This window comes from Ambystoma mexicanum, chromosome 3p (genome assembly GCF_040938575.1).
Source record: "Ambystoma mexicanum isolate Mex_15411 chromosome 3p, UKY_AmexF1_1, whole genome shotgun sequence".
Classification (NCBI taxonomy): Eukaryota; Metazoa; Chordata; class Amphibia; order Caudata; family Ambystomatidae; genus Ambystoma; species Ambystoma mexicanum.
Genome location: NC_090925.1, coordinates 303,527,467 through 303,554,808, shown reverse-complemented (window position 1 = coordinate 303,554,808; position 27,342 = coordinate 303,527,467).

Genomic DNA, 27,342 nt, shown 5'->3' with positions numbered 1-27,342 from the left:
CGTAGAGCAGGTTCCTGAAGCATCCGGACAACATAAGCCCATGATGTGGGGCTCCAACAAGGAGTGACCCCAGTACGAATAACACTCAAGCCAGGTGCTTTAAGGCAGTCGCCTTTATCAAGAGAGGCAGAGGAGGGGATATGAGACACCATTGTTGCCCTATTAAATCAGGGGATAATTGTACCATCCACTTCCTCATGCAACAGGGCTATATACCCAATCAAGAAAGCAACAGGTGGTAGCTGGTGAATGATTCAGGATTTGCACCCTCTTAATGACATTGTACAGGCAGAATTTCAGGTGGTCCCAAACCCTGCAACAATACTTTGTCAGATCCCTAAAGAAGCAACCCGCTTTACTGTATTGGATCTTTAGCACACCTTTGTTTCGGTCCTGTTTTACCCCGACTCACAATACCTCATTGTATTTTCGCATGTGGGGATGCAATTGAACACACAAGATAGCTTCGAGGGTATGGTGAGTCCTCCAGCATTTTCAACACAATACTACACACTGATTTAAGCAATATTCAGGTGCATAGCACAATTATCCAGTATGATGATGATTTACTGGTGTGCAGTGTCAATGAGCACCAGTGCAAGAAGGACTCAATCAAGCTCCTACAGCCCATGGCCTGCAAGGGATACAAAGTGGACAAGGCTAAATTAAAATACTGTCTGCTGGAGGTACTCTACTTGGTTAAATTGATCTCTGTACATGGAAAAATAAGAATTTCTGATTGTGCCACTTCGGTGCGTGCCATCCCACAACCCAAAGCAGTTAAAGATATGCAAACATTCTTTGGACTATGTAATAACTGTAGGAAATGGATACTTGACTAATCAACATACACCAGGCCCTTTTTAAAGGGCCTCAAGGAAGCTCAGTAAAATGACAACAAAATATTATGGACAGGAGACATGCTCACAAATTTCAATTTATTTATTTATTTTATTTATTTGCATTTGTATCGCGCAACTTGCAGCCCAGGGGCATCAAGGCACTGTTACAAGAAAATGTAAGAGGTTTGGCATACAGGTTAAAGCGCCGTTAGGCTTCTTAGTTAGTTACAGTCAATGAGCTCAAAGAGGTCATATCTACAGTGCCCAAGTTAGCAACTGCAGTCTACACGCAAGAGTTTTAATTATTCTCCGACTTCAATGGGCAATTGATGACTGCGGTTCTGACACAGAAAAGCTTCTTGGGCCACAAGCCATTGGCCTATTGCGGGGGCATGTTAAACTCAGTAATTCAGAGCCAATTTCCATGCAAACAGCCACTCACTGCTGCAGCATTTGCCATTGAGAAGAGCTACACTATTGTTATGCAATGCTCCATTACATTGTACATTGAGCAGGGGATTTTGGGCCATTTTACAATGCTCCAAATGTACACTGACCACACAGCGAGCTTCTGCATACAAGGTTATTTTATCAAGCCCAAACAGTCACATAGTGCACTGCAAACCATCATCCCAGCTACCTTTCTGTCAAAAATGTTTTCTGAAAAAGATTTCGCAAACCGTGACTGTGTAACTTTTGAGGGAGAAGACACTGATATTCCAAGGGCCATGATAAACTGCAAAAATGGGGGCAGTTCTCTTCGTTGATGGGTCAGCCACAATTGTTCAGGATACAGGTTTACGGCACACCAGTGTGGCAGTGGTCTGCTTGGTAGATGGGGAATACAAAACACTAGTGCAGAAGAGGTTACCAATGCATTATTCGGATCAAGCATCCAAACGCATAGCACTTATTGAAGAGCTACATGCATTCCAGGAGTGCCACATGACCATTTAGTCAGACTCAGCAAATGTCACCACTACAAGTGCATGCAGGCCTTGGATGGCAGAAAAGAGGATTCAGGAAAGCTGACAGGTCTCCAGTTCAGCATGCTGCATTACTGGACAGACTTATTGGTGCAATATCCCAACCATCAGTAGTGGCAGTCGTAAAATGCACCGCCCATACTAAAAACACAGACAAGGTCTCACTCGGTAATGCTGCAACGGATGCAGCAGCGAAAACGATTGGTTACCTCCCAGTGACTCATGTTTCAGAGCATCCTGTGTTGACACCGAACACTGAACAGTTGCCAGCATCGTAAAATGCCTTAACAATTGCGCAGTTCATTGAGTTATAGGGACGGGCACCACAAGAAGAGATATTACTTTGGGTGAAAATGGTATTCAAACAGTCAACGGCTGATCTATTTTGGAGGCAAGAGGCAAGAAATATCTGGGAAAGACTTTATGCCACATGAATTACTACTGGTCACATTCGACCAGTTACACCATCCATCACATGTCTCTAAACAGCACATTGCAGCAGACATACAGGAGCACTGGGTTGTCTCCAACCTAGAAGAAAACTTAACTAAAATGGCTGTGCGTTGCACCATGTGTCAAAGTTACAACACAGGGCTTACATAGAGAACCATCCGAGGCAGAAAACACATAGAGGACTGGGGTGGGTAGCTAAACTGTAACAAACCCTTATCCGTTAAAACACTGTAAAGACAGGTTAAGTATTTAGTTTTATTTATTTATGTTATGTATATATGAATAAAGTTTACCTTGCCCTCCAACCATACTTTCTAAGCCCTCTTAGAGTAGCTAACCCCTAGTTTGTGGTCGTGCACCGCTTATGTAGGCTGAGGGGACCGATGAAGAAGCTTGCCCTACTTTCTACGAACAACAGAGACAAAAGTGCCAACATTGCTACTGTTAAAAGCACCTTCAAGACGTTGCTTGGTCTGAAACGTGTTGGAAGTTATACGTGGTTGTAATAGCTTTTAATAACCCTGTTTTGCGACTTTCCACATTTGTAAAAAAAAAAGAAAAAAGGCTGATGAGGGTATTTATGTGATTCGAAATTCATTATTCATTTTTTCTAGTTCGCTTAGTGCAGCACGGATGTCATTTAGGGGTCTCCAGAGGTCGCAATTGCGACCTCTGAGGTCTCCCTTGCGACCTCTAACCTCTAAAAAAAAAGAAACCGAAACATTTTTTTATTTTTATTTTTTTAATGCAAGCCCCTGGGCTGTGGCCAACACCATGTGGTTCTTTACTTCTGGAGTGGCTGGCATTCTTGTTCAGGCCCCTTAAAACAAAGAAGTAAAATAAGAACAGGAGTGCCACAAGTCCAACAGTTAGCACTGACCCTAAATAAGAAAGAATAGGAATACCAAATAATGTGTCTTTCTGGAATTATATACAATAATTGCTAGACTCATTAAAGGTTTATTTCAGGCACACTTCAGGGTGTGAGTCACTGATTAAGTCTGTTCTTAAATGCCTCAACTCAGCGTTTGCCTTTCATCCTTCTGAGGTCGATAAATGAGTATGAACACAGGTTGGGTGATATCGGGTGTATATTTTTTCTATATAAAAAGCTTAAGCGTAAGTGCTATATAATAACACATCATTCATGGACGTCTGCTTGCATTCACAGTAATTTGATAATATGGGCCTATACACACTGATCATTATAGTGATATCATAACCATATTTTTCGTAGTGTACAATGCTATGTGAGGCCACTTCCTGTTTTGCCAACAGGTGAAAGGTCGTGTTACATCGCTTCCCGCGATATCACTCCTGGTTGGGGGTCTAATGACATCACTTCCTGTGATGTCATCAGGGGGTCAAGAGTCGTGTGATGGCACTTCCGCTACCACTGGCATTTTGGTGAAATAACGTCCCTGTAGTGCAGAAGGAGCATGTACTTGTGATTGCAAAACATACCATACCAATTATATCTTGATCACATTAGTTTATTCAATCTTTGACTGTTAGGTGTTCCCGAGTGCTGGGCCACTCGGTGATCTCACCTAATGTCATAGCGCATGTTTATCTTGCTTTCACTAGTGCATGCGTACTTCGTAATGCTGGATGCAGAAGGCAGCACGCATGCACGTTTGGCTTCAGGGGATCTCTGTGCCTATTGCAGATCAGGTGGGGATGGGGTTTGGTGCGCACAAGTTTTGAATGCGTGCAGGGGCTTACCTCTCATACAGCACACGCTCCGGCTACGGTGTCCTGGAGTCTCGGACTCCCGTGCCATGGACTGTTAACCCGAGTCCTAGCCCTTAAAACGCATGCATGCAGCTAGACCACTAGTTCGTGGTGCATGCATACGAGACACGAGATTGGTTACTGCCTGGAAGTCTGAGCTGTGAGCTAAAACAATAATAAAGCTTGCTGATAGTTTGTAATTGCTGTATTTAACGAGGTATGCACACAGCTGCTTCATTTTATTACAATGCTCGGCAGTCAAGTCTGAAAGAATCATGCAAGTTTATTTCTCTTATGGTTTTTCTTTTTTGTTTATTATTTTAGTTCCAATCAGGTACGTATTCGCTGGTTAGTGGTGTGGTGTATGATCAGTTACCAGACGGTTATGGTATTAAGTCCCATCAGAACTGATTACACTTCTTCGTGTGTGATCCTAAGGAACTTAGCCTGGTATGTGTGAACCAAGGTGGGTGGCACTGGCCAGAGCTACTACAGGTGCATGAGCTACTCAGGAGCTGCAGAACACATTATGTAGAGAGGAGTATGATGTGTGTCAAGGGGTAACGCTCGATTCGGCTCGTGGGGTCGCCAGAGTTTGCCAACTGGTAGTTTCATTTATGCCTTTTTTGTCAGTGCATAGGCAGAATATCCACAGTTGTTCCCTTCTAAAAAGGACCGCATATTGGATCCCGCCTCTTAGTGGAGTGGTGATCTTTTCCACGATGGTGCATATTAGATCCAAGGGGCGAAGTGTTCCACAAGCGGGGCCATAATTCGTTAGGTTCTAATACATGAGCGATGCTCACCATGGCGCAACTTCACCGGGCGGATTGTCATGCCGATGAATCTTTGATTGCAGGGGCATGTAATCATATAGATTACATCACTGATATTGCAGTTAGTAAAAGACCTTTTTTTGCCAGGGGTACCTCAAACCTATATCTATTGATGTACACCTCCGTGTGAGTGGACACACGCTACATTGACCACATGGGGCATGGCCAACTGGATGTGACAATGTAATCCTCTTTGTCAAATTAAGGTTTTATTTCTTATATTTTCAAAATCTCTAAAGCCAAAGCCAACACACGTTTCGACCTGTACGGTCTTATTTAAAGGCTATATAATACATGTGGAATTAAGGGTGTAATGCAATTGGTTCAAATTAATAATTGACGTTTGGTGATAGGTGTTCCTACATTTTGTATATTCATCGAAAATTATTCATGATTCAAGGTACTGGTGATTAAGGATAAGTTGATTGCTGATTTGGGCAGCGGTGCTACGCGTGCGAAGAGTTGGGTTTATCCTTGAGTTGGGAGGTGTCCATGTGCTCAGAATGCTTTTTCTATGCCACTTTGTAGCACCCCTCAGATTAGGTACTATACAGATAACCATTAAATGGACATAACATTGCCGCAAGAGTGGATGTATCCCCAGAGCAGTCCAACCTTGCCTCATGACTCCTAGAGCACACTATCAGAAAGTTTGAACTTCCACCAGCACGTCTAAAAACATTTAATGCCACTTTGAAGAAAGTTGGTTAGCATTAGTGGACTCAAGCCACTTGATACGTTGACCTTACATGCCATTCATTTGACGGAAACATACAAGGCCTGACATATGAATGCAATGCAGCTTCTGGCTCCTTGAGCTAGTTACAGAATAGGATGTTGGAATAAGACAGTTGCTGCCCTGGAGGGCATCACATTGCTTGTGTGCTGAGTGTTAAGCAAGGACAGCCAATTCCCAGAGGACAAAGGTGCCTTCCCCTACGGCCATAGGCGTGTCCAGGGAGTGGTCTTGGGTGTGCTGCCCCTGGAATCTAATTGGCCACCGCAAGTGCCACCCCATTATCCCAACTTATGATCATTATGTGTGTGTGTGCTCATACTTCATGCCACCCCTGCATAAGTCAGTGCCCCACTTGGCCCACTCTAGTCAAAAGAGTCTGACCATGCCGCTGCCTACAGCACCGATCCCCATCAGCTGGTCCAATCCGAGACACGCCAAGTGCAGGGGGAAGGGCTGGCCGGCGATGCTCCAGCGGCCGCAAGCAGCCTCGTTATCCTTACAACGTTTTAGAGAACAGACGCAGTAACAAGGAGAACACGAGCCTATTCAACTGTAACAGATTACATTAAAGAGAGGTGATCGCTGGGAGCGGGTATCAGACACAGAACAAGGCGCGTGCCATCCCGGCCCGACGGCCCGTTCTGCTGTGCACAGTGATTATTTGGACGGCGTTGTACATCTTCCATGTAAGGGCCACGGATCCGGACAGATGTCATGTTCTCAGCGCCAGAAAGTGGCTGGTGTGTGAGGCAATGGGAGGGGGTCTTAAATGTGAATTTACCATTTCATTTTATGCAGTACATTTCAGAGTGCTGCACGTGCTCAGAAAATGCATGGAGATCATCACACCATGGCCATTGCTGATTAAACAGATGTTGTAATCGCCCAACACACCGTACGATATGCAAAGTTCTTCCATCACATCAAAGGACTAAGAAGTCGGAGATGACCTATGAAATATGCAATTACAAGCTTGACCGAGTCTGTGGTTAGCGAAACTGCATCTTAATGCGATTGGCGTATTAAATGTCTAGGTCAAAAGACACCTAACGATTTCCCCTTTTAGGGGCATGCACCAGTCACCCTAAATACAGTATCCAGGAGCATGTTCCAACACATTTGAATGCTGGCTGTGCTGGGTGTGCACAAAGACAATTGCTCGCTCACTCTCCTCAAGAGCATGTGTTACAGTATATCCCTCATTACTCATTCCGGTTTAGAGAACTGCTGTGTGGGGGAGGGGGTTGGTCACATGTTGAGCCTGATGGGTACTCGTTGAATTTCAATGTGCCATGGCTCCTGGATGTCCTGCCATGGATGAGCATGCGGTTGGGGTCACTATTCGATGGTTTTGCTGAGGGTTTGTAGTGTGTGACCTTGTTTGCTCCCCATTGATATTTTCGGGGGGGAATCCAATGTTTTGCAGTTTACTGGGCTGTGGAGGTGCCCCTTGCATGGGTCTGTGCTGGGGGGTTGCTATGCTCTGTGGTTGATGGTGGATACAATCTGCCTTGGAGGCGTGTGTCTATCTGCTTGTTTCAGCATTGATGTTCGAGTTGACTGGGCCTTAGTGTAATCCCCAGCTCTGTTTCCTAAGCCAGAGTTGGCCTGTCCTATGATTTATGCATCTTTGGGCTGGGGTGCTACGCCCCTGCCCTAGTTGTTAGTTGTGTGTTGGAGGGGTATGTGTAGTGCAAATAGGAGGCGGGGGGAGGGGGGGGTTCATTTCTTCTAGGGTGAGGGATCATCATGTTTTCCCCTTGACCGGGTTGTTGGGTGGGAGGGGAGTCTGCTTTTGGTTGTGTATTGCAGGATGTAAGATATACTGTTGTAGAATTTGTTCATGGTTCTCTTGGTATTTGGTGTTCATATACATTGGATAGAGGTGCACGGGTGGGAGTTTTTCTGTAATGTTTCGTATTCACAGGTTTGTGTTTTCATGGACTGGTATTGTCTTAAGAGTGTATTGGGTGGTTCTTCTTTTCAGTGTCTATTTTTTGGACGTGGTGCCTTTTGATAAGTTGCTCTGAAAGACAACTGAGATTCTTCCTCTGGGGGTGATCTATGAGTTGTCTCTTGGAATGTTAATGGGGTAAACAGCCCCTTAAGAGGAAATGATCCTGAATCATTTACATAGCCTGCTTTTACAGTAAACTCACCTGAGCGAGTCAGACATTTTTAAACTGCAGCAAGGTTGGGTGGGACAGGTGTACGGATCGTCATTTCATTCCTGCTCCAGGGCTGTGGCCATACTGATCTGCAGAAGCCTGAAAATCCAGTGCTCTCTGAGCAGAAAGATAAGGAGGGTAGGATGATGAGCATCTTGGTATGTCTACCCGGGGCCGGTGTTCACTCTGTGCAATATATACAGCCCCCACTGTAGACAGTGGCTCTTTTTTTAGAGGAGTTGCACAGTCTTGGCAGGACCAGGGATGTAGCAATATCATCCTTGGTGGAGACTTCAATCAAGTGATTGATCTGTTGCTGGATAGGAGTGGCAGGATTGTGCTGAGATATGATGGCCCTCAGGCAGAGGCCTTGAAAGACTTGATTTCTGAAAATAACTTGACGGATGTCTAAAGGTTGAATCGCCCGTCTGAAAGGGACAATTTTTATTCAAATGAAAGGATTGATCTGTTGCTGAAAGTTAGTTCGGCTACCTCAAAATATTTGGGAAGTGCGATTAGAACTACACAGATATCCGACCATGCGACTGTTGATGTGGTTATTCACAGCACTTCACTGATCACAGAAGTTTACTCTGGAAACTGAATACTTCCTTACTTGATGAGGTGGAGGTCATGGAGAAAATCGTTAGTGAGGCACATTTCTTTGTAGAGGAGAACCATACTGGGGAGATCACCCGGGTACAGTTTGGGAAGCGGTCAAATGGATGATGAGCGGTCCCTTGATTGGTTTGTTGAGAAGGGAAAAGGAGGAGAAGATGAGGCAATTGGAGGGTATGGAGCGGGAGCTGATGATAATGACAGATGAAGGGAAAAGGAGAGCTTTGCGTCAGCTTAAATGTGAGTATAATAAGTTTGTGTCCGAAAAGGCTGAATACATGCTGTTTCACACTAGATGCACATACCTAGAGAAAGGAGAAAAGTGTGATCATTGTTGGTGCATAGGCTTAGACCATGTGGAAATTAATGGGGTATTTTGCAGCTTATATAAGGACCTCTATGCTCTGGAGTAGGATGGTATGAGAGATAGTCTTGCACTTGGTCAACTTGGTAGTTCCAGAACTTTCTGTTAAAGAAAGAGAGGATTTGGATAAAGACTTCAAAGTTGACAAATTGCAGAAATGGTCTTTGTGACTTAACTCTGGTAAATGTCTGAGACCGGATGGATTGCCCATGAACTTCTACAGAATTATCCCAAATTCTGTCTTTGAGCTACTAAGGGATATGTACAGGGCCTCTGATGCCCTAGTGAGTGTCCCAAAAATGGCACAGCATGCATCAATCTCGCTGATTCTGAAGAAAGATAAGGTTCAGATGTCACCTTCAACTATCAACCAACAAGGCTCATTACTACAGATTATACAGTTCTGGTCAGTGGTGAGATGGCTGGAGGTGGTTTTACCAAAGTTGATACACTCAAACCAGTCTGGTTTTGTGAAAGGAAGGCATGGTGCAACTAATATGCAGAGGTTACTTCAGTCTATTTCACAAGCAAATGGCATGGATCAAGAGGCAGCTGTTTTCTCCTTGGATGCAGAGAAGGTGTTTTATTAGGTGAGCGGACTTACTTGTATGCTGTGCTGAGGAGTATGGGCTTTGCTGAGGCCTTCATTATCTGGGTCAGGGTATTATACACAAGTCCCACTGCGGATGTGGCGACTAATGGGGTATGCTCTGAACCCTTCAACTTGGAAAGGGGGACTTGACAGGGATGCCCACTGTCACCTTTGTTGTTTGTAATTGCGATTGAACTCCTGGCCTCACGCATCAGGCAGGATGAAAGGATAACAGGAGTTGGTTATGAAGGAGTCGCACAGAAACTTTGGTTGTATGTGGATGACCTACTCTTGTTGCTGAGTGACCTGGACTGCTTGCTGCTGTCCTTAATGGAACATATTGCTGAGTTTAATGTTTGTTATGCATACAAGATGAACTGGTCCAAGTCTGAGGCATTACTTGTTTCACTATGTTGCCAGAAGGAAGGAGTAGTGAATTTTGGCTTCCGTTGGTGCTCCGAACAGATAACATATTTGGCATCTGGCTGACCAGCAGGTTGGACAGCATCATGTTGGAGAATATGGTTAGGCTATTGTCGGGGCTTAATTCGGCTTTGGAAAGATGGAGGCTGTTGAATCTGTCCTGTGGGGGAAATGTAAGAAGTTGAAAATTAACTATGCATCTACGATTAGATATATACTCAGCACGTTGCCTTTACCAGCAGGTGGAAAGTTGTGGTTGTATGTCAATGCTTTGCTACAGAGTTTTCTATTGGGCGACAAGCAGCCAAGAATGAAACTCTGGAAACTTCAACTACCCATTGATAAGGGTGGCTTCAGTGTTTTCCGAACTTCGAGGCCCACCATTTAGCGTTCGCTGTCAGGCAACTGCTGCCATTTCTGGATCCGGAACCGAATGACTGGTTGAGGGCGGAGGCCAGCTTGTGAGAGCTATTGACACCTCAGGCTCGGCTTTCAGTCAAATACATGCATCCTTTTGCCACTGCATTGTTAACAGAGTTTTTGAGGGCATCTTGGAAGAAGATTGTGATCCTTTTGGTAGGCGAGGGGGATTATGAAATGTTGACACTTCGATTTGGTGTAATCCGGAGGTCAGGGAAGGAAGGAAAATGTGGTTTTGGCCGTATTAGTTCTTTGGAGGTGTTCAGTGGGATGGGGACCTCAGGGTGGATGGGAAATAGCTTCCTTTCACCTAGCTGCAGGCTGCCAAGTGGGTTTCTAACTGCACAGTCCAGGAAGTTTGTATTCTGAAGAGGGGTATTTCAGAGGGTTATGAGAAAGATGAGATTGATTTTGCGGAGGTAATTGAACAGACTGAATCGGGGGGACACCTGGCATGCTGGTTCTATGGAATGATTTTGTCATTGGTGAATAGAAATTCTGCTTTGTTGCAAGAGTGGCCTGCAAGATTGTCTTGGGAGATGACTGAGGTGCGCTGGATGACTGCCTGTAGGAATGATGTGCTGTCTTCTATTATCCTTGGGGAGAGGTCGAGACAGGTTTAAATCTTGAACAGTCTATTCGATGCTGGAATGTCTCTATAAGCTTGGTACATCCGATATGGATTTGTGCTGGGAGTGTTCTTAGAGAACCGGAACATTAGAACACATGTTATGGGAGTGTAATGAAGTGCTTGATATTCATCAGGTTGCTGAGAACATCCTTTGATTATGACTTTGATACATTCATAATGGGAAAAGATCATTTTATTGAAGATTTGACTGGTGCACAAAAAATGTGGTTATTTAGAGGTTCTCTGATGGCCAAGAAACTGATCTTGAGACATTGGAAGTCGTTGGTACATCCCAAGGAGAGCAGGTGGATTGGTAAAATGGACATGCTTGCTATGATGGAGAGAGTTATTTACAGGCATAAGAAGAAAAACAAGTTGTTTGAGGATATCTTGGGCAGATTTCTGGGATTGTATTAATTTACGTGACATTGCTAGGGAGGGTCGGGGTGGGTGGTTTTCGGCAACTGTTATGTAAATTTATAAATTGTGAATAAAATGAAAATGAAAAAAAATGAAAATTCCCACTGTAGAACACATGTTCTTGATGTTTATTACTTGTGTTTCGTTCCATGTCCTGCGTCTTGCTTCCCTCCCATTTCTACCCTGTGAAGCCCCAGTAACATCTATTCTATGGTGTTCAGTTGATCCACAATCAGGCTTTCACTGTTCAATTCTGCCCCAACTTGGCTGCCAGAGCCCCAGTTTTTCCTTTGCATCCTGCTACTTGAAACATATCTCTATTCGCTTAAGGCTCAACAGCACTAAGATAGAGACACGTATATTGGAAAAAGAGAGTAAAGATCCTTTTGAAAACAATATTTATTTGTATTGCAAATTGTATTATAGAAATCAACTAAACACAATTTTTCAGAGAAATTTATTCAAGCATGCAAATTAGGGTAGTGAAATTCAGCTTCGAGTAAGTATTCAACCGACTTCTGACTGGAAATCAGATATTCGGCTTTGTCCAAATACTTAATTAATTATTGCTCGAAGCCAAACAGTTTCTCCTACAAAATACATTAAGGGCCAGATTCATGGAATTGTTTGCAATGTGGAAAGTGATAATGTGTGTGTAGTGTGGTGGGGGGCCGGCAGGAGTGGTGAGTTTTTTGGCCACCTGAAACAGCTCTTTAGAAGAGCAAGCAGCACTCAAGATCTGGTCTGCCAAATGATGGGCTTAAACCTTTTTAATGGAGTTCTGGTAGGGGCTACGTGCCTGTATGTAGGCCAGTTTAACAGAGGAATCAAAGAGGTGATGTTATTGCCTTTCGACCTGTCCACATTTTTGCTTTAAAATTCGTAGTTTAGGGGATTACCAGGGAGGAGAGGGTTTGGCACAGACGATAGAGAGCATAGAGGGGGCCAAGGAATCAGCGGTGGACTGCAAGGCCTCAATCATAAAAATGCAGAGGCTTTTTCCGGCAATACATGTCTGTTGGTTAAGAGTTTTGATCGAATGGAAAATTGTTTCAGATTGAAAATTTAACAACTGACGTAGAAATTTCAATGGAGGTTTCAGACTGATTTTTGACTGAGCAAAGGGGAGAGAAAAAGGGAGCAAGAAATGATTCAACTAGAACACTGGACATGGAGCGAAAGAGCGAAGTTCATGAAAATCTGAGAAAATGAGGTCAAGATGATTGCCACCCGAATGGGTGGGCCTGTGATTACTTAAAAGAAGACCATAGTCTGTTAGAGAACAGACTAGTTTGGTGGCTTGCAAATCAAGAGGGTTGTTAGGATGAAGATTATATTCCCCAAAATAACTATTTAAGGGTAACTGAGGGCCATGTCTGCCAACAGCTGGACAAGGTCAGTCAAAAATTGCTTGGTAACAAAACCAGCAGGGCAATAGATGATAAGAAAGTGTATAGAATTTTCAGGAGAAACCTGAATTTTGATAAGGAGTAGCTCACAAGTGAGTTGGTGATTGAAATCAATAGTTAGACAGGTGAGAGATTTCTAAACACAATCACGACTCCACCACCTGTTTGGCAGTGGATCGGTCAAGTTGAAGAATGCCGTATTGAAGAAGGAGCATTTGGACAATATCATGTCCAGAGTTGGCATTAAACCAGGTCTCTGTAATACAGAGAACATCAGGCATTAGATCATCTAAGGCACAGAAAAAGTCAACACAGTGAGCCACTGCGGATCTTGCATTGATGAGGAGGCATTTCAGTACCTTTGGAGTAGTGGGAAAAACTACTCTCTGCTTCTCCTACTTACCCTCGCAAAGAGCCTCTTCAGAAGTGTTCCATGGCCATCCAGGGAACTGACCAGCTTGAATCCAGCGTATTGCACAGGAACAGTGCTGTCCCGAGTTGAGACTCAAGACTTAGGGAATCAATAGCTTGTGGTCCTGAGCCTTCTCCCACCGCATCTGTGGGTCCTGTGTTGCCCTCAGTGGAAAACATCACTGACAGTGCCTACAGTTCTTGCCTACCATGTCCTTAGATGAGCCGTCCCCGGAACACTCCGCCTTTCTCCTTCAAGGGCTGAAAAAAAGCAAATGTCCCATCACAGACGATCATCCCGTACTGCAGCCACTGACAGCCGGAGCGTCCTGAATATGCAGGGTTAACACCAACAAGCAAAGTGGGATAGACTGCCAAAGTTTGGTCCAGAATGTGTCGAGGGTCGGTGAGTACCATCCTTATTTACCGGTGGCCCTCTGGCACATCCATTCACTTTTACCCACGAGTGTCCCTCAAAGGATACTCAGCTTGGCTGGGATAGCCTGCAATCTCCAGCAATTCCCGAACTCTGAAAGTCACTATGTCTGCAAGGATAGATCCTCTTCTAGGAATTGGAACTTATTCTTCATCGCCTCAAGCCACTTCCTGAGCAGCTACAGCCCCCTGAGGAGAACCTGCATTTTTGTTTACGCATGATCGTGCCTTGTTAATGCACAAATGTACTTTGAGCGCTAGGCTCTTCTCTTCATAGGGCTGGACTACATAAGTTAGGGATTGTTGATGAAGGACTGCCTAAACTGATATCTGTGTTGATTTAACCCCTTTACTGTTACAGGTCGTGTTTTTTTTTCTCTCCCATCATCAGCCTTAGGCTAATCGCATTATTGTATGTATGTTAGATACTGGATGATCGTGTGTGGTATTGATTTGTCATATCTGTGGTTTAATTGTGTTTTGACTATAAGGCCTGTAATACATTTATTTTTGATGCATCTGTCTAAGAGTAATCTGTGGATTTTTACTGTGTGTGCTCATTGTGGGCTTCCGATCACTCTCACCCCTCCTGAGACTTAGTCTTGACCACCTGCCAAGCTACTGTAGATTGGTCTGGTTTGTCCAGGAGGTTTCCCTGGTCTACTAAACAAGGGTGGACTCCTAAACATCTGCCCACCAGGTCAGAGTTTAGGGGGAACAACTAAACTGAGCAAAGGGCAGAGAAAAAGCGAGCAAGAAATGATTCGACTAGAGCACCTGACATTGGGGGAAAGAGCGAAGTTCATGAACATCTTAGAAAATGAGATCAAGCTGATTGCCACCCAAATGGGTGGGCCTGTGATTAATTAAAAAGAGACCATATACGGTTAGAGAAGAGAATAGTTTGGTGGCTTGCAAATCAAGGGGGTTGTTAGGATGAAGATTAAAATCCCCCAAATAACTATTTTCGGGTAACTGAGGGCCATGTCTGCGAACAGCTGGACAAGGTCAGTCAAAAATTGCTTGGTGGCGAAACCACGAGGTCGATAGATGATAAGAAAGTATATGGAATTTTCAGGAGAAACCTGAATTTTGATAAGTAGTAGCTCACAAGTGAGTTTGTGATTGAAATCAATAGTTAGACAGCTGAGAGATTTCTTAAACACAATCACGATTCCACCACCACCTTGGTGGTGGGTCGGTCAAGTTGAAGAATGCCGTATTGAAGAAGGAGCATTTGGACAATATCGGGTCCAGACTTGGCATTAAACCAGGTCGATGTAAAACAGAGAACATCAGGTATTAGATCCTCTAAAGCACAAAAGATGTCAACACAGTGAGCCACTGCGGATCTTGCATTGATGAGGAGAAATTTCAGTACCTTTGGAGTAGTGGGAACAACTACGCTTGGCTTCTCCTACTTACCCTCGCAAAGAGCCTCTTCAGAAGTGTTCCTTGGCCATCCAATGAACTGATCACCTTGAACCCAGGGTATTGCGCAGGAACGCTGCTGTCCCAAGTTGAAACACAAGACTTGGGAAATCACTAGCTTGTGGTCCTGAGCCCTCTCTCAAAGCATATGTGGGCCCTGTGTTGCCCGCAGTGGAAAACATCGCTGAAAGTGCATGCAGTTCTTGCCTACCATGTCCTGAAATGAGGCGCACCAGAACACACCTTCTTCCTTCTGGGATAGCCTGCACTCTCCAGCTATTCCCGAACTCTGAAAGTCACTCTGTCCGCAAGGTTAGATCCTCTTCTAGGAATTGGAACTTATTCTTCATCGCCTCAAGCCCCTTCCTGAGCAGCTACAGCCCCCTCAAGAGAACCCACTTTTTTCATTTACGCATGACCACACGTTGTTAACGCACAACTGTACTTTGAGCACTAGGCTCCTCTCTTTGTAGGGCTGGACTACATAAGTTAGGGATTGTTGATGAAGGACTGCCTAAACTGATATGATATGGTATGATATGGCATTTATAAGGCGCCTATACACAGGTGTTTCAAGGCACGACGAGGGAAGGGAAGGGAACAAAGGGAGGACAGACAACGATCCTACCAGGCCAGGTGTCATTCAGATTGCGCAAGTGCATGGGAAGGGGGCAGGGACAGTGCAGCAAATGGGAATAAATAAACAATAAGTAAGCATGTGCATGGGTAAGTGCAGACATCAGGTCTCAGGCTGGTGGGGGGACTGTAGGGATACAGAAACAGTCCCCAAGCGCAGGGGTTGCCAGGTGGGCAGTGCAGGTGTGTGACGTTGGTGGGGGAGGGACCTGGGCCCGAGAACGGAGGGTGTCAGGTAGACAGTGCAGTTCTGGTACAGCCAGGGGGCAGCAGAAGAGAGGAGGAGAAGCAGGCAGATTTAGAAAGAGGCTGTTGCAGTAGTCCAGCCTAGAGAGAACCAGAGCTCTGGAGACAGTGAGCTTCTGGGGGAAGGAGAGGAAGGGAAGAATACCTCTGAGGAGGAGCAGCTGGTAGTGTGACTTCTTAGAGACTTTAGAGATGTGAGTGGAGAAGGAGAGTGTGGAATCGAAAATGACCCTGAGGTTTTTAGCCTTGCAGGTGGGAGCAGGAAGAAGGCCAAGTGAGGCCCGCCAGAGAGCTACAGGAAAGGAGGGATAGGGTGTGCTGATGAGGAGAATATCAATCTTACTGGCATTAAGGCAGAGGTCATTGATGGCACACCACTCCTGGATAGCAGACAGACAGTCAGAGATGAGGGAAGGAGAAGAGGAGGCCGAGGGTAGCCTGAAAATGAGCTGAGTGTCATCCGCATAGCACTGAAAGTTGTGACAGAGAGTGGCAATGCAGTGGGCAAGAGTGCTAGGTATTGGTTGAACAGCCAGGGAGAGAGATTAGACCCATGGGGGACACCACAGGTAGAGAAAAAGATAGCAGAGAGGAAGGACCCAAGTTGGACCTGAGTGGGTCGGTCAGAGAGGAAATACGACAGCATGCCAGAGCCTGACAAGTGATACCTAGGTTATCACACAGATGGTTGAGCAGGATCGCATGGTTGACAGTGTCAAAGGCAGAAGAGAGATCAAGCAGGATGAGGATACAAGGGGTGTTAGCATCAAGGTTGGAGTGCAGGTCTTCACGGATGTTTAGGAGAGCAGTGTCAGTGCTTCTGGTAGCTCTGAAGCCAGATTGATTGTCATGAAGACAACCAACAGATCCAGTGTGGAGATTAAGCTGGGAGATGGACAGTTTATCCAGGAGCTTGCCCTGAAGGGAGTGATGGAGATTGGGCAATAGGTAGCTGGGCAGGAGGGGTCGTCAGAGGGTTTCTTTAGAAGAGGGTGTACAAGGGTGTGCTTCAGGGAGGGTGGGAAGACTCCAGTGGTGAAGGAGTGATTGAAGAAATCAGCCAGGACAGGAGCCAGGGAGTCGATGTGGTCCTTGATGGTTTTGAAGGAACAGGCGTGAACCTATTTTGACAAGGCTTTCATAGATTGGACTTGTCTAGAAACCTTGTCTGCTGAGACCTGCAGGCCGAGAAGGAGGGAGGAGAGGTGGTTGCAGAAAGTTGAGAGTAAGAGCAGGGAGCAGAGGGAGGGAGGGGATAAGAGGAGAGTGAGGACAGGATGTCCTGAGTTTTAGAGATGAAGTGAGAAAACAGTGCCGTGCTTAGTGACTGGGAAGGGACAGGAGAGGTAGAAACTGTGGCAGGATTGGCTAGTTCCTTGCAGATATTAAGAAGTTCAGCCGAGTTGTTAGAAGCCGCAGCAACATGGGCTTGGATATGAGCTCTCTTCTTGGTTAGGACAGAGAGCCGATATTGCATTTGGAGCAGGTGGCAGGCCAGTTTGTCAGAGGATGTACACGAAGCATGACATTTCCTCTCAGCCACCCTGCACTTGCATTTGAGGGTGACGTGGTCAGAGTCGTACCAGGAGTTTCACTTGGCTTCAGGCGGATTCTCATGACAGGGGCAAGGATATCACGAGTGTCAGATATAGCAAAGTGGAGCGTGGAGAGGGCTGTGTCAGGGTGAGAGTCAGCCAAAGGTTGTGGGGGTGAGAAGGTGGCGGCAAAAGCCTCAACTGACACGCGCTTCATGGGTCGGATGAACAAGAAGGTGGGTGGCAGTGATGGAAGTGGCTTGGCCTGAGGTGGGAAGAGAGGAGAAAGTGATCACTCCAGGAGAGAGTAGTGGAGAGAGGGACAGAGAAGGGAAGGTCTGAGGTGATCAGAACATCCAGAGTGCGCCCTGCGGAGTGAGATGGGCCAGAGCGGAGGATAGTGCGTGAGAGAGAGTCGCAGCTGTCGCGAAAGTGTCCAGAGGGAGAACAGGAGGCATCAATGTGGATGTTGAAGTCACCAAGAAGGAGGAGTTGAGTGGTGGAGGCCAGGAGTGAGGAGTAGAGGTCCGCCCACTCAGAGAGGAAGGAGGAGATCTGACCAGGTGGCCGATAGATAGCCACAGTAAGGGAATGGCTAGGGGAGAGAGAGAGCCTGCAGACGAGGCATTCAAAAGAGGAGTAGGCCTGTGTGGGAGTGACAGAGGCAGGAATCCGCTCAGCTAAGATCAGGGCTACACACCCTCCAGGGCGGTTGGACCTGAGCGCAGAGAGGATCTTGTAGCCGTCAAGTAGGAGCGTGTCAAAGGTAGTTACAGAGCTGGCTGTGAACCATGTCTCTATGAGACCGAGAACATCGAGGTCAAGTTTTTCCAGAAGGCGGCAAATATCAGAGAAGTGTTTGACAGCAGAGCGAGAGTTTACAGTGGCAATATGGAGAAGGTTGCCATCCTTGAAGGACTTCCAGGGTGGGGTATAGGTCAGAGGTATGCCCTTCGGAGGTGTAGAAGGAGCCTGGCGTAGGGCAGAGAGGGAAGGAGAAGGCAAGTTGGCAAAGGAGGAGGCAGAAGGGGGAGGCAAGGTCGCCGGGGAGAGAGGAGAGGGAACAGGAGGAGAAGAAAGGAAATCGATGAGGCTCGGGAAGCGTCTATCAAAAAGGTGAAGGTTGGCCTGAAGGCCTTGGACCATGATGATCCCATTCGCGTACACATTAATGATGACCTTAGAGGAATGGAATGAGGCCAGAAGGGCGTCCCAACGGGTGCCACCATTAATGGGAGAAGAGGAGAAAGGATAAAGCAAAGAGACTATGTGAAGGGTCCATAGGTCTGGCGAAGGAACAACAAAGAGGATGTAGGTGAGAGATATCTGTGTTGATTTAACCCCTTTGCTGTTACAGGTCGTGGTCATTTTCTCCATCCTTCATCAGCCTTAGGCTAATCGCATGATTGTATATATGTTAGTGTATGATCGTGTGTGGTATTGTTTTTTTCATAACTGTGGTTTAATTGTGTTTTGATTATAAAGCCTATAATATATTTATTTTTGATAAATCTGTCTAAGAGTAATCTGTGGAGTTTTACTGTGTGTGCTCATTGTGGGCTTCCGATCACTCTCACCCCTCCTGAGACTTATTCTTGACCACCTGCCAAGCTACCATGGATTGGTCTGGTTTGTCTAGAAGGTTCCCCTGGTCCACTAAACTAGGGTGGCCTCCTAAACATTTGCCTACCAGGTCAGTGTTTAGTGGGAACAACTAAACTGAGCAAAGGGAAGAGGAAAAGGGAGCAAGAAATGATTTGACTAGAGCATGGAGTGAAAGAGCAAAGTTCATGAACATCTGAGAAGCTGATTGCCACCTGAATGGGTGGGCCTGTAATTACTTAAAAAGGAGACCATAGTCGGTTAGAAACGAGACTAGTTTGGTGACTTGCAATTCAAGAGGGTCGTTAAGATGTAGATTACAATCTCCAAAATAACTATTTTAGGGTAACTGAGGGCCATGTCTGCCAACAACTGGACAAGGTCAGTCAAAAGTTGCTTGGTGGCAAAACCAGGAGGGCAATAGATGATAAGAAAGTGTATAGAATTGTGAGGAGAAACCTGAATTTTCATAAGGAGTAGCTCAGAAGTGAGTTTGTGGTTGAAATCAATAGTTAGACAGCTGAGAGATTTCTTAAACACAATCATGACTCTGCCACCAGTTTTGCGGTGGGTTGATCAAGTTGAAGAATGCCATATTGAAGAGCGAGAAGTTGGACAATATCGGGTCCAGAGTTGGCTTTAAACCAGGTCTCTGTAATACAGAGACCATTAGACATTTCAGTACCTTTGGAGTAGTGGGAACAACTACTCTCGGCTTCTCCTCCTTACCCTCACAAAGAGCCTCTTCAGAAGTGTTCCTTGGCCATCCACTGAACTGGCCAGCTTGAACCCAGGGTATTGCACAGGAATGCTGCTGTCCCAAGTTTATACTCCAGAGTTGGGGAATCACTAGCCTGTGGTACTGACCCCTCTCCCACCACATCTACGGGCCCTGTGTCACCTACAGTGGAAAAGGTCGCTGAAAGTGCCTGTAGTTTCTGCCTACCATGCCCTGAGACAAGCCATAATGGAACACACCTTCTTCATCCTTCAAGGGCTGAAAAAGCAAATGTCCCATCACCAATGATCAGCCCGTACTGCAGCCGCTGAGAACCGGAGCGTCCTGTATCTGCAGGGTTAACACCAACTAGAAAGTGGGCTAGACTGACAAAGTTTGGTCCAGAATGTGTTGATGGTCGGTGAGTACTTTCCTAATTTACCGATGGCCCCTTGGCACATCCATTCACTTAGGCCGGTAAAACCGGCAGGCTGCCGCCAAACATGCACATTTTTCCGGCGCCTAGCAATGAGGAAATACAGGGACATTACAACCCTGGCCACCCTGTATTTCCCCTTTTCCAGGGGCTGGCAACTTTTACTCCCCATTCTCATCTGAGCCCCATAGGGTTTAATGGGACTGGGAAGGCTGGAGGCACCAGTACCATTCAGAATGGTGCTGGTGCATGCAACATGCTCTGCTCGCGGGTGCCGTTCCACCTGCCAGGTCCGACCGCAAGCAGAACTCGTTGTTTGCCGGTCCGGTAACTTCAGTACCGGCAAGTTTACCGGTACCATCGTTACCAGACCAGCAAACTTGTAATGAGGCCCTAAAGTCTTGACCACCTGCCAAGTTACCATAAATTGGTCTGGTCTGTCCCAAAGATTCCCCATAGCCACTAAACTATGGTGGCCTCCTAAACATCAGAGTTTCTAAATGCATCTTAACACCAAGGAAATGCAACATCCAATTTTTAAACATTGTTGGTAGCCTAGGCCTTCTCAAGTAGCGCTGTCTTCTCCTTTGACCCTCTTTGCATCTCACTTTTCTGTGAAAATATTTGCAAACTCCCCAGCCCATATGTTCTCTTTAATGGCTTTCATTAAATGGGACCCAAGAGGCTTTGTCATCGCCATGTACCGAAGTTTGATATCCCTCTTGACCACCTTATCTTTCCCTCCCTGTTCCGCTCTTGCTGGGATGTGTACAAAGTCCTTATATATGCCTCCTCAACCCTCCTCTTGCTAGGTGACTTGCCACACCCCATTGATACTGGATTCCTCTTCAGACCTTTTCACATGTTCCCTCACCCTACCCTATGTTGCACACATCTTCTTTCATATATTGCTCCCTTTTACAAGTGCATGTGTCACAATCTCCAGCAATCCTATTGCTTGTCCTACTTCCACCATACTTTATGTTTGCTCCTCTCCTCTCACCTTAATGGTGGCACCTCCATTCATCCTGACTCTCCCTTCTTCACAGGTCACCTTTGCCCCACCCCTAACGCATCTTACGTATTGACCAGAGTCCACACACTAAGGGGCCCTTGGCATGGCAGCAGCATCTTCTCCCCCACCATATGCCTAGCCAGACCCCTCATGATACTCCTGTTCATTAGGAAGCGCATTGAGAAAGTAGTTGCAAAGAGATCCTACAGGCACTCTCCAACATTACGGGTACTACTATGGATCCAAATCCAAAATGGGTCTTCTTCGGGATGTGGGAAGATGTCAGGAACAGAACAATTTTGACTTTTCTGAATCTAAGCTGTATGGTAGCAAAAAAATGTATTCTCCAACATTGGAAGCAACCCCCCCCCCCTGAATTTTGCAATGTGGTTAAACGCACTCACCTGGACCCAAACGTGTAAGGATGAATATATTACCTCATCCGACTGAATTACATACCTACCTCTCCAATCAATAGGACAGTAATCCTGGCTCACCTGAACTGTGCTTATCTGGAACAATAGTTTAAAACCACGATGGATACACAAGCAATGACCCGGTAAAGGTGAAACACATCCCACATCCACCTAATAACATGTGTTACTTGTAATCATGTATGCAATGTAAGACGTAACTTGATGTATATAAAACAAGAGAAAGTAGTTGCAACCACATTACTTGGCAAAATCAACCATCTTGGACTCCTCTGTGATTACCAGTCTGGCTTCTGCCCCCGCTTCAGCCCTGAGACTGCAATTGTACAAGTGGTGAATAAAGCAATGCAATTCACTGACACAGAGTGACTGGTATCTCCCAGTCCTCTTAGACCTCTTGGCTGCTTTTGACACAGTTGCCCACCTAAAACTCCCCTCATCATCATGGTGGGCTTATTTAGAACCTTCCTAAATGGTTTGTGTCCTACCTATCAGGCAGACACCAGGACATACAGATGGACTCATTCAGATCCAACTGACTCCCAGTCAAATGTGGGGACCCCCAAAGTTCCATCATCTCACCAATCCTCTTCAATCTATACATTGAGCACTTGGGAACTCTCCTAAATTACCCCAATATAACCATGCATCAGTATGTTGATGACACTCAGCTGAACCTTAAGGTCAGTGACCCCCAGGACATTGATTGTGCTTGTGAACACCAGGCTACCATCCAAATATTTATGTCAAACCAAATGCCAACCTGAAGCTGAACTCCACCAAGACTAAGTTTGTCCACATCATTTCCACCACCAAACAACATATCATGCAACAATAGCTGGACAACTTGTGCTTGGAAGGATTCAAACCTCAACTGTCAAACTGTCCAACATTACTGAGCTCCATTGTTGACAATAGCCTATTGTTGCTAAAGCGAATAGCTATAAAAGTGCGAACAGATTGGTTACAGATCTCCACACTCCACAGAATCAAACCCTTCATACCTCGCATGACTTAGGCAAGATAGTCCAACCTTCATGATCTCACATTAACGGAGGAAATATCCTCCTAACTGGGCTTCCAGTTGCACACCTGGACCTCTTGAGCCAGCCACCACGGTGCAGCCTGCCTCATTAAAGGTGCGCACGCAATCAACCATATCTCTCTAACACTGCATAGGTTTCACTGGCACCCCCTCCTCACCGGGAAAATATTCAGACTGCATGTATCACCTACAAATCAGTCTTGAAAAGAATGCCAACATACTTGGTGGCTAAACTCCACACCTCTGGAGGACCTTGCAACTCACATAACAAAGGTATCTAGAGGTTGGATTCCAAGCAAGCCTGTAAAGTGTGAGTGGTACATTTACCAGCCCAACAGAAATCACTGCATCACAAAACTGCATGTTAGCAGTTACAAAAATAATGGCTGGACTGTATCTGCTGAGCACATATTTCCCTGCATCACAAAAACTGTGTTTTTTGAGTTACCAAAATAATGGCTGTGCTGGCTCTGCTGAGCACATATGGGGAGAGGTGGAACATAGAGCACCAAAGAGAAGAATTCAAAGGCAGCCTGGCTCAGCGCTGTTATGCTACCAGCTCAAAACATCCAACTGAAAAAAAAAAATGTTCTGTGTTTCAAATGACTTTGCACTGGTGCTATTTCCATCTATTTCCATTTTTAACATTACCAGTTTGGTTCCATTAAAACACAGTCATGCCCATCTATCTTCAGGATGAACACCATCAGGTGAGGGCCATTCCTCCCTAAAAGGCATTGTTGTGTCAAGTGAAATATGTGACGGCAAGCGTTTACTTTTGCAACAAATGCACACCAGCAAAGCTTTTCAAAAGAAGCTCTCTCTTCCCCTTTGCTTGGAGTCAATTTCGAATAACCCATTTCTTGAACATATCCATGTGTACAGAAATTGACCAGAGCTCTGAAAGCTTTCAGACAGCAAAATGCAAGGAAAACCACATTTTCTTAAGTGGATATAAAAAAAATCAACCTGTGTTACTTTGCCTTGCAGAGAAATGAAAGGACATGATGGAAGTAAATGGGAGCAAATACTGTAAAATGCCAAGAAACACACTATACATTTGGGGAAGGAAAGCTGCACAAATATAGGTATATTTAACTCTGTGGGCCTCATTACACGGTAGGCGGAGGACCAAGGTGCTGTTAGCACCTTGGTCCATGCCGGTAAAATACCGGCACCGCCTTGGTGGAAAGGGGAATTACTGCCCTATTCCAAGGTTGGCGGGGCGGTAATTCCCCCTTCTCCCATTGCCCTTCCCCATTCCCATTTTTGCCCCAAAGTGCTCTATGGGAATGGGGAAGGCGCTAATTACGGTGCCGCAAATTGCGGTACCGTAATTAGCACCCTGGTCCCTTTGCGGGTTGGTTTTTAACGCCTGCTAAACAGCAGGCATTAAAGTACCTACCCGCAAAGGGACCTCGTAGTAAGGCGGTAAGGGTTAACGGTCACCGGTAACATTACCGGTGACCGTTAACCCTTACCGCATTCCGTGTAATGAGGCCCTGTGTATTTTATTTTCTATAATCAAAACAATAAAAAACGTCAACAGTCTAGCTGAGGCAGGCATTCCTGTAAGACCAGTTTGGCTTAAATGCCATATTTCACACCTCTCAGTGATTTTGATACTGGCAGGGCAACGGCCCTGTTCTATGGACTGTTAGGTGTGATAATTAGAGGGTGTCTCAGACTGCACTGCAGAGATGCTCCTAAGAACAAAGGAGGAGGCCACCCAGGTGTTTGCCTCAGAAGTGTGAAATCCTCTGCATTCAAACTGAAAGACTTCAAAGGAGAATCCATGGCAACCACTGTGCAAGGTTGACCAGTAAAAGACATTTGGCTGGGGGGGTGGAAAGACTGACCACTTTTCGGAACAAAGCCAGCCTACTTGATTTTAAAGACTTTTTATATTAAGACATTTATTTCAGTAATCTGTAAACGCAGTAATGTGAAATTAGGATGGTTTTTAATGTCATTTCTACACAATTAAAATGTGACTATGTTGGTGATCCTAGTAGGTGGGGATATGAATGGCATTAAAGAGGCATTTCTGAAGAAAGCGTACATGGCACAGTTATGCAACTTGATGCAAATATGCCCGACATTGATAGGCTTCTGTGTATTGATTTTTAGAATTTTAGGGGAAATATTTTCAATAGAAATTGCGAAAGATTGCCAGAAGGACAAAACAGCATCGCACAAACTTGGGATTTGGAACGGCATATTCCTTGTAAAATATGGGGTCTACCTATTTCATTTTCATGATGATAACAATTCTAAATATAAGTGTTTTGTTTCATAACTGATTTTGGCAAAAGTAACTGCAGTATAACAAAGCACCTCATAAAACACACACCCTAAAACTGATGTCACTTCATTGGGTCCAATCTGCTTACAGGGAGGCGGCGACATCCACGCCCTTACCTATCCTGTCTTAGAGGTATGTCTCGGTTATTTCCTCCCAAATAGTAAAAATCCTCTGATGGCATTCTGCCTATGTAAGGAGGAGACAATCAAAATTCAGACATTCAACAATCAAACATCCAAAATTCCAAGACTCAACATCTAGAGATCCAGACATTCCACATTCACCCTGCAAAATTCCAGACTCCAGAGCCAGGCCAGAGGTAGCAGATCCAGGCAGAATCTCTTATCCAGGCAGAACCATTTATCCAGAATTAAACCCTACACAAAATCCCAATAATTCAGGGAGAAAGGAGGAAAGGCTGTGGACACCTTTGGGAGAATCCGATGACCAGACCTGTCTTTGCCCAGCTGACGCTGTCCACTGTGACCAGATCCTGATTGCCCCGCTGTTCCCTTAAAGGAGAGCCATGCTGCTGTGCAGTGACTAGACCCTTGGAGACTTGGTTAGCTGTCCAAACTACCTACCCAATTCAAGTGTTTTTTTGAAAGTATCCCCCTTCCCCAGTAACCAAAAAGCTGCTTACACTATTCTGTTACCTTGTATTATGTCCAACCCAATAAAAATCCTATAAGTACCCTAGTAACTTCTTAAATTGTCAGTACCGTGTGTGTATTTTGTCCTTAGAAAATTCTGTGTTAGTCTCAATGTGTTGGCACAATTCTTTCCAAATCATTTCAGTCCGTTGTGTAAGTCCTTAGTACTATTTTGAATAAATTAATTCATTTCCCATAGTGATGAATGTGGCGTGAATAGCTTGACCTTGCATATTAACCTCCTTGCATACTGTGTCTTTCTTTAAATATCTTGCCACTAAAATATATTAGCAGTAGAATAAATAATTTTTCTAACAAATCTGAGTTACCTATGAAAGTGTTTCCCATTTAAAAATAAAATGTTCCTTCCCTAAAAAGAATCCCATACTGTCACCCATCCAGAGTCATCCTTTCACTTTAGTATCATACCTGTCATACCTGTCAACTAGTAGTATCATACCTGTCAACTAGTAGTATCATACCTGTCAACTAGTAGTATCATACCTGTCAGGAAAACCAATTTTTGATTCTGTCTATTCAGCTCATTTTCTAAACTGTTTTGCTGTTTTAAACCTGTGAAAGCTAAGAAATTGCGATTTTGCCACATGTGGTTCTTGCTGCACTGTTCTTCCTTCCCAAAGTCGATTTTTTGAACCTGTACACTTGTTGTTTAGTGCCTTGCCTTGTAGCTTGTCGATTTTCTTGTTTCTTTAGTACAGCCACACCAGTTCTTGTCTTATTCATTCAACTGCACATGTAAAATAACTATTCAGTGAGTTCTGAGTGTCATTTTACTCATTTTTGAAGGTTACAATCCGTTTTTGGACTCCCATTCAGGGGCGGTAGATCGGATTTCCAAATCAATTTTTGCCTAGTATACCTGACTCCTTGCTACTCCTTTTCACCCACACAAAGCTTGGTTAACAGGGGTTTTAGGGAGTGTTACAGGGGGAATGTATAACAGTTGTTCATTTTCAAAGTATTCCCAAAGGAAATCTGGTTTTCATTCATATTTGCATTACTGTGTCTGATGTCAGAAAGTTAAACTAAGTGTATCCTATCATTTTGCTTTGTAATTATCACCACGCTGGTGATTGCTGCTCTATATTGAATCTGTTTGATTTTCATTTCAATTTTAAAATAAATAAATATTACATTAATACACACCGGCCTGATTCATGGGCCATTGTGACACGGGGTGTATGTCAAGGGGGGTGTAAGACGGGTTGGCTGCCTTCTCAAAAATAGAATCTGAATGTAATGAACTTAAAAGCGTTTTTATTGTGAGCTGCATCCCTGGCCAGTAGAAAATGTCCTGGGCTGGAGTGTGCCATATCTTTAAATCTGTAACACAGTGGGGGCTTGTTTGCCGAAATTGAGGTAGTGTTTCCATATGTGACAGCTTAACACAGCAGGCTAACCCAGAAAAGGTAGTGTTACTTTTTGGGGTTAGAAAGCTGTGTAACACTGTAAATGCACCATCCCAAAACTTACACCCTAAGTATCAGCAATGTGTGTAAACATAAAGTCAAATCAACCCTATAATAGGCAAAAAGAGTACATATTTGTCCTTATATAAATAATTTAATAAAGGAAGCACACTCTTCCAAATGACCAAAGTGGAGATGAACATGGCTAGCGAGCACCTTCTGCACAAACTATTTATATGAGGGGAATGGGCAGAGCAAGATGAGGAGGCCTGGCTAGTAGAAATGATGCAACAGGTCACCTCCATGAACATGGATGTGTGGCAGGACGGTGGCCTGTTACTCCAAGCCTTGAGCAAGTTGTATATGATTCTGAGC